A 7500-nucleotide genomic window follows, 5' to 3' on the forward strand; every position below is an offset into this window, starting at 1 on the left:
AAGATCAGTCGTAAGGATGAGAATAGTGATGATGGTAATGGTTGTTTTTATTGTTGTTATCTTTATTATTATTATTATTATTATTATTATTATTATTATTATTATTATTATTATCATCATTATAATAGGATAACAGTCAATTAAGTGTAGATAGTCTGCCTTATCGTATGTATATGGCCCGACACACACACACACACACACACACACACACACACACACACACACACACACACACACACACACACACACACACACACACACTCACACTCACACACACACACACACACACACACACACACACACACACACACACACACACACACACACACACACACACACACACACACACACACACACACACACACACACACACACACACACACACACACACACACACACACACACACACACACACACACACACACACACACACACATCCTTCTTCCTTCTCCCCTCCTCCCCCTCCCCCTCCTCATCTTCCCCTCCTCCTCCCTCCTTCTTCTCCCCGTCCTCCTCCTCCTCCCCTTCCTCCTCCTCCTCCTCCTCCCCTTCCTCCTCCTCCTCCTCCTCCTCCTCCTCCTCCTCCTCCCCCCCCTCCTCCCCCCATCGGTGTGAGAGTTGTGTGTGTGTTGATTTCATGCTGAAGCTGCAACGACAAAAATAGCAACATATCTATGTAAATGTATGTATGACATGTATATGTATTAATGTATGTGTTAATGTATGTGTATATTTGTGCGTGTATGTATGTTTATGTTTATGTTTATTTGGCGAATACGGAGGTAGGTTCGTTAGGGGAGAAATAAGAGAGAAGAAAGGGAAGGAGAGAGTGGGATAGGAAGAGGGGGGCAAAGGAGAGATAGAGGAAGAGGACGAGGATGAGGATGGCGACGAGGAGAACATGGAATTTAAGTGGTAATGGTGATGATGATGGCGGTGGTGGTGATAGTGATAGTGATGACATGTGATGACAGTGACAGTGACGATGATGATAGTAGTGATAATGGTGACAGTGACAGTGATAATAGAAAATATCGGTGATGGTGACAGCAGTAAAGATTAAGATAACGATAGTGGAAATGAAAAAGAAGGAGGAAAAGGAAGGAGGAGGAGGAAGACACGAAGAAAAGGAGGGAGGAGAGGCGTCGGCGGGGCTGAACACCACCACCACCACCTTAATCAACATTAACCGGGATCATCATCATAATCATCATATCATAATTATTTTATAAGTACGTGAAGGTGAACACAACAAAAAAAAGAACACAAGATACAATGTAAAAGATGTCATACATACATACTCTCAAGAGGAACTGAGAGGAAAGGAAGAAAAAGCACACATCGACAACTGGGAAAAAAATGATTGAAATGTTGAAAATACGTTAAAATGACGAAACAAAGATTGACCGAAATGAGTAAATAAACTCTTATTCTCCTTGGAAAAATTTCCGGATATTTGAACCCGTGGACCAGAAGGTCACGTTGGCGATATCGTTCAGGCAAAGCGTTAAATGTCACGCTCATTTTTTTTGAACAAATTGTCGCTTTCACTGGATGACGTCGAGTGGTTTGTTTTTGTTTGTTTGTTTGTTTTTTTCTTGTTTGTTTTTTGTGCTTTTGTACTCGACGGACTCGCTAAACAGCTGTGGGTGTTGCAACGGAATAGCAGCTTGTCGGTTTTGAAGGGGGGATAGTTTTTTTTTTCTTTGTTCTGTTATTGCTCTTTTGTCTCACGTACGGTGTGGTTCGTCTTTTTTTTCTGTCTGTTCACTCTCCCTCCCTCTCTTGTCTGTTCTCTCTCTCTCTCTCTCTCTCTCTCTCTCTCTCTCTCTCTCTCTCTCTCTCTCTCTCTCTCTCTCTCTCTCTCTCTCTCTCTCTCTCTCTCGGCTGTTCTCTTTCTCTCTCTCTCTCTCTCTCTCTCTCTCTCTCTCTCTCTCTCTCTCTCTCTCTCTCTCTCTCTCTTATCTGTTCTCCCCCTCCCCCTCCCCCTCCCCACGGTAGAGAGGAGAGTGAAAGTGAGAGCGGGAGCGAGAGACCAAGAAGCGAAGGAAAGAGTGCTCGACGCTCGGCCCTCGCCAGCGCCGATGAGAGCGAGGCTTCCACCGGCGGCGGCGACTGATAAGCTACGAGTTGCCGGTGTTTTTTTTTCTCTCTTTGATTTGGCTCTCGACGGCCGCGTTGCCATTGCCGCCTGCCTGTCTGCCTGCTTGCGTGCCTGCCTGCCTGCTGAAGGTCACAGTACCGCCCGCTGGAGCTCGGGTTCTCGCGCCGCCGCCGTCGGTCGTCGTCCCCACACGTCCCCCGGTAGGATAGGGTAGGGGGTAGGGGGTAGGGGCATGGAGGCATATAGGGGTGATAGGAGAGGAGAGGGGTGGGGGGAGTAGGGAAATGGGTGAAGATATAGAGAGGGGGTGGGGTGGTGAGAGAGGGGATGTTAAGGGTAGGGAAATGGAGTTTAAGATTGAGAGAACGGGAAGGTCTCATAATTACGACAGAGAAAGAGAGAAAGAGAGAGATGGAAAGCATGGAAAGAGAAGGAAATTATCGGGACAAGAAAGGGGAAAATAGCAAGATTGTAATTAATGATGATGATGACAAGACGATGATGATCCGTTCCCCTATCCATCCCCTCCCCCCTCCCCTCTCCCCGTCCCCCGAACTGGATCCCCCGGCGGTCCTTGGCGTTGTTTTGGATTTGGATTGTGAAGGCTCCTGGCGGCAGCGGGAGCCCCGTGCAGGACGCCCGGAAGAGCAGGGTTCATCGCCAGCCCCGACGTGGCGTTTGTGCGCGCGAGGGGAAGGATTATTCAAAAAAAAAGGGCGCGACTTCTCTTCGTTGGAGGGTCTTTTCTCCTCTCTCTTTCACTCCCCTCCCCTCCCCTCCCCTTCCCTACCTCCGTCTCTCATCTTATCGTCCCCTCTCGTCGCCTTCCCATCCCTCTCCTATTGCTCCTCCCTCCCTCCCTCCCTCTGACTCACTCTCTCCTATCGCGTCCCTTCTCTCCCCTCCCGCTTATCTCCTTTCTACCTCTTGCCTCCCTCTGCCCTTCCTACCCCCTCTCCCATACCTCCCTATCTTTCTCCCTACCACACACTCCTCTTCCTCCCTTCCTTATACCCCTCCCTTCCTCCCTCCCTCCCTCCCCCCCCCTCCCTCCCCTCCCTCCCTCCCTCCCTCCCTCCCTCCCTCCCTCCCTCCTTTCCTCCCTCCCTCCCTCCCTCCCTCCCTCCCTCCCTCCCTCCCTCCCTCCCTCCCTCCCTCTCCTCTCTCTCTCTCTCTCTCTCTCTCTCTCTCTCTCTCTCTCTCCCTCTCTCTCTCTCTCCCTCCCTCCTTTCCTCTCTCCCTCCCTCCTTTCCTCTCCCTCCCTCCTTTCCTCTCTCCCTCCTTTCCTCTCTCCCTCCTTTCCTCTCTCCCTCCCTCCCTCCCTCCCTCCCTCCAGACTGATTGCGAGGCCTCAATTGGAATAAGATGCCCGATTGACGTCCGGGTCTCTTGTGATGTGATCTCGAGATGTGGCGACGGGATGGGGGACTTGGCTTTTGATCTCTCGCGGTTTTTTATATCTACATTTATATATATATATATTTTTTTTTTTTTCGTAACTTATTTTGTGAGAAGGGAGCCGGGATAGGATTGATTCCGTATTTCAATATGGAAAGTGTTGTTGGCCATAGAGACTCTCGCTCTCTGTCTTTCTATCTTTCTGTACATGCATTTACATACATACATACATGCATACATACATGCGTGCATACATACATGCATACATACATACATACATACATACATACATACATACATACATACATACATACATACATATATGCATACATACATATACATGCATGCATACATACATACATACATACATACATACATACATACATACATACATACATACATGCATACATACATACATACATATATACATACATGCATATATATATACATACTTACATATAGATGCGTATACATATACATATAACGCGCGCGCACACACGCACGCACACATGTGTGTACCCGGGTGCGGGCTTGTCAGAAAACTCACGTGGTTAACAAAAGGGCGACCGCTGCCACAGCGTAGAACCCGCTCGCACTTTATGGAAAGCGGTCAACTCCTGGAAAATGTTACATGGTCATAATAAGCGGCAACTTTTTATTCATTTATTTATTTATTTTTTTTGTGCCGGAGATGCGGGCAGATTGGCTTGATTGTTGATTTGTTGTGATTGTTAGGAATGGGATTGAATTGAGGCCAGGCCTTTTTTTATCATCATTATTATTATTATTATTACCAAGCAACGGTTTTTTTCTTTCGTACCCGAGTTTGCCCCCGGGGTCCCAGACGTGAGGAGTATACGTGTGTTTTTTGTGCCCGTGCTTGCGCTTGCTATTCCCCCCTCCCCCCTCTCCCCTCCTCCTCCCCCCTACCTCCCGCCAATCTCCCCATTCTCCTCTCCTACGCCCAGTCCCCCTTCCCCACCCTCCTTCTCTTCCTCACCCCTACTCTCCTATTCTTCTCTTTCTTTTCCTCATCCTAACTCCCAACTCTCTTATTTTTCCCGACCCTTATTATCCCCTTCCTCTTTTCTCTTTCTCTTCCCCTTCCCCTTCCCCTTCCCCTTCCCCTTCCCCTTCCCCTTCCCCTTCCCCTTCCCCTTCCCCTTCCCCTTCCCCTTCCCCTTCCCCCACCCCTTCCCCTTCCTCTTCCCCTTCCTCTTCCTCTCTTCTCTTCCTCTTCCCATTTTCTCTTCCCCTTCCCCTTCCTCTTCCCCCACCCCTTCCTCCACCCCTTCCTCTTCCTCTCTTTTCCCCTACCCCTTCCTCTTCCTCTCTTCTCTTCCTCTTCCCCTTCCCCTTCCCCTTCCCCTTCCCCTTCCCCTTCCCCTTCCCCTTCCCCTTCCCCCACCCCTTCCTCTTCCTCTCTTCTCTTCCTCTTCCCATTTTCTCTTCCCCTTCCCCTTCCTCTTCCCCCACCCCTTCCTCCACCCCTTCCTCTTCCTCTCTTTTCCCCTACCCCTTCCCCTTCCTCTTCCTCTCTTCTCTTCCTCTTCCCCTACCCCTTCCCCTTCCTCTTCCTCCCTCCTCTTTCTCTTCTCTTCCCCTTCCCCTTCCCCTTCCCCTTCCCCTTCCCCTTCCTCTCTTCCCTTTCCTCCCTTCTCTTCCTCTTCCTCTTCCTCTCTTCTCTTCCCCTTCCTCTCTTCCCTTCTCTTCCTCCCTTCTCTTCCTCCTCCTCTTCCTCCCTTCTCTTCCCCCCTCCTACTCCCCTTTTCCAGTTGGAACCAGATCTCCAGCGTCGGATCGGGAACACGCTGTTAACCTTGACATTCGGAGGAAGGAGGAAGCCTTGATAGGCGTTCCTTGCTCTGTGTACTACCCCCCCCCTCCACACACACCTCTTCCCCCCGCCCTACCGGCCAGGCCTGACGCTGACTCGCGCGGCGCCCAGTTTTTTTTTTTTTGGCTTTTGAATTATGATGATTTCTATTATTGTCATTACCATTATTATTACTTTTGTTGTTTTTACTATTTCTATTATTGTTGTTATCGTTATCATTGTCATTGTTATTGTTATTGTTATTTTTTCTGTTAATATCATTGTTATTATTATTATTATTATTATTATTATTAATATTATTATTATCATTGATATTATTATCATCATCATCATCATCATCACCATTAATATCAATATCATCGTCATTATAATTATCATTATCAGTATCACCATTTTTTATTACTATTAATACTGTTAATTATATTGTTATTGTTTTGAGTCCTCGGCGGATTAATCAGAGAGAGGGAATCCTCATTATCATAAGACATGTAGAAAGGGATTTAGATAACCACCCATTGTGTATCTTTATCATAATTTTCGGCATAGTAGTTCAATGTTCAGTAGTCATGATGTAATTTTTTGTTATTGTTGTTTTGGTTGTGTGTTTACGTGTGTGTGTGTGTTTATGTGTGTGGGCGTGTGCGTGTGTGTATGCGCGCGCGCGTGTGCGTATGACCCTTCCTTTTCTGTTCTAAAACACGAGTGAAACAAGCCGAGGTTCTCTCGTTAGGGGACGTTGGGTGGCAGCGGCCGTGGAAGAAGAAACAGCAAGGTAAGTGTGTGTGGTAACTTGGGCACACCTTCCCTCCCCTCTTCCCCTTCCCTTTCCCTTCTCTCTTTCTATTCTCCCGTTCCCTTATCTGTTCTCTCTTCCCCATCCCCTTTCCCTTTCCCTTTCCCTTCTCTCTTTCTATTCTCCCTTTCCCTTATCTCTTCTCTCTTCCCTTCCCCTACTCCATCCCCTTCCCCTTCCCCTGCCCCTTCCCCTTCCCCTTCCCCTTCCCCTTCCCCTGCCCTTTCCCCTTCCCCTTCCCCTTCCCCTTCCCCTTCCCCTTCCCCTTCCCCTTCCCCTTCCCAATTCCTTCCACCCTCTTCCCCCCTTCCCCGTTCCTATTCCTTCCCAATTCCTTCCACTCTCTTCCCAATTCCTCCATTCCCCGTTCCTATTCCTTCCTTCCCCCTCCCTCCCTCCCTCCCTCCCTCCCTCCCTCCCTCCCTCCCTCCCTCCCTCCCTCCCTCCCTCCCCCGTCCTCGTCCCCATTCCACCCTTTCCCCATTCTCCTCCCCATCCCTCTCACCTTCTTCCTCATATCCTCTTACTCCCTTAACCCTTTTCTGCCCCATCCTGCCCCTTCCCCTTCCCCTTCCATCCCTTCCTACCTCCTCCCCTTCACCCCTTTCATCTCCTCTCCCCCTTTTCCCTTCCCTTCCCCCTCCCCTATCCTCCCTCCCCCTCCTCCCTCCCTCCCTCCCTCCCTCCCTCCCTCTGCCCTCTGCCCTCTGCTGTATCTCTTCGCGGCTGTAGTCTCCACACGCCACGTATACTAATTGATATTTATACCGAACCAATGTAGCTTGACAGCACCCTTTTTGCCTTTCTGATTTTTTTTTGTGTACTGGTGTTATTGACAAGGGGGTGGGGAGGAGGGAGGGAGGGAGAGAGAGAGAGAGAGAGAGAGAGAGAGAGAGAGAGAGAGAGAGAGAGAGAGAGAGAGAGAGAGAGAGAGAGAGAGAGAGAGAGAGGGGGGGGGGGTTATATATATGGGCGTGTGTATGCATTATGTACTCATACACGCATGCATATGCATAGATACTGTGTAAAAGCACTGGGCGCGCGTGTACGAGACAAGGGTGCTTGAGTTTCCCGCCTCGCCTGCCGGGTGTTTTCGCCGCCTCTTCGTATTTTGATATTTTTTCTTGCCCTTGTACTGCGACTGAGAGCAATATGGGCGGCGGGGGCCCTGCCTTGCTTGCTGCGCTGCTTGGTGTGTACTCTGTGCTTGCCTCGTGTGTGTGTGTGTGTGTGTGTGTGTGTGTGTGTGTGTGTGTGTGTGTGTGTGTGTGTGTGTGTGTGTGTGTGTGTGTGTGTGTGTGTGTGTGTGTGTGTGAGAGAGCGGAGGGTGAACGAGGGAGTGATATGCGGAGGTGTGTTTTGAATTAA

The 7500-nt window shown here is 49.2% G+C and overlaps 1 protein-coding gene across 11 annotated transcripts in view; it reads left to right on the forward strand.

Moving 5' to 3' along the window:
* Positions 1–7500, forward strand: part of gish (casein kinase I gish) — a 119979-nt gene that overhangs the window by 53046 nt on the left and 59433 nt on the right. The gene's annotated exons all lie outside the window — the stretch shown is intronic.

This window comes from Penaeus japonicus, unplaced genomic scaffold (assembly GCF_977035675.1).
Source record: "Penaeus japonicus unplaced genomic scaffold, GWHDUDI00000001_assembly GWHDUDI00000002, whole genome shotgun sequence".
Taxonomy (NCBI): domain Eukaryota; kingdom Metazoa; phylum Arthropoda; class Malacostraca; order Decapoda; family Penaeidae; genus Penaeus; species Penaeus japonicus.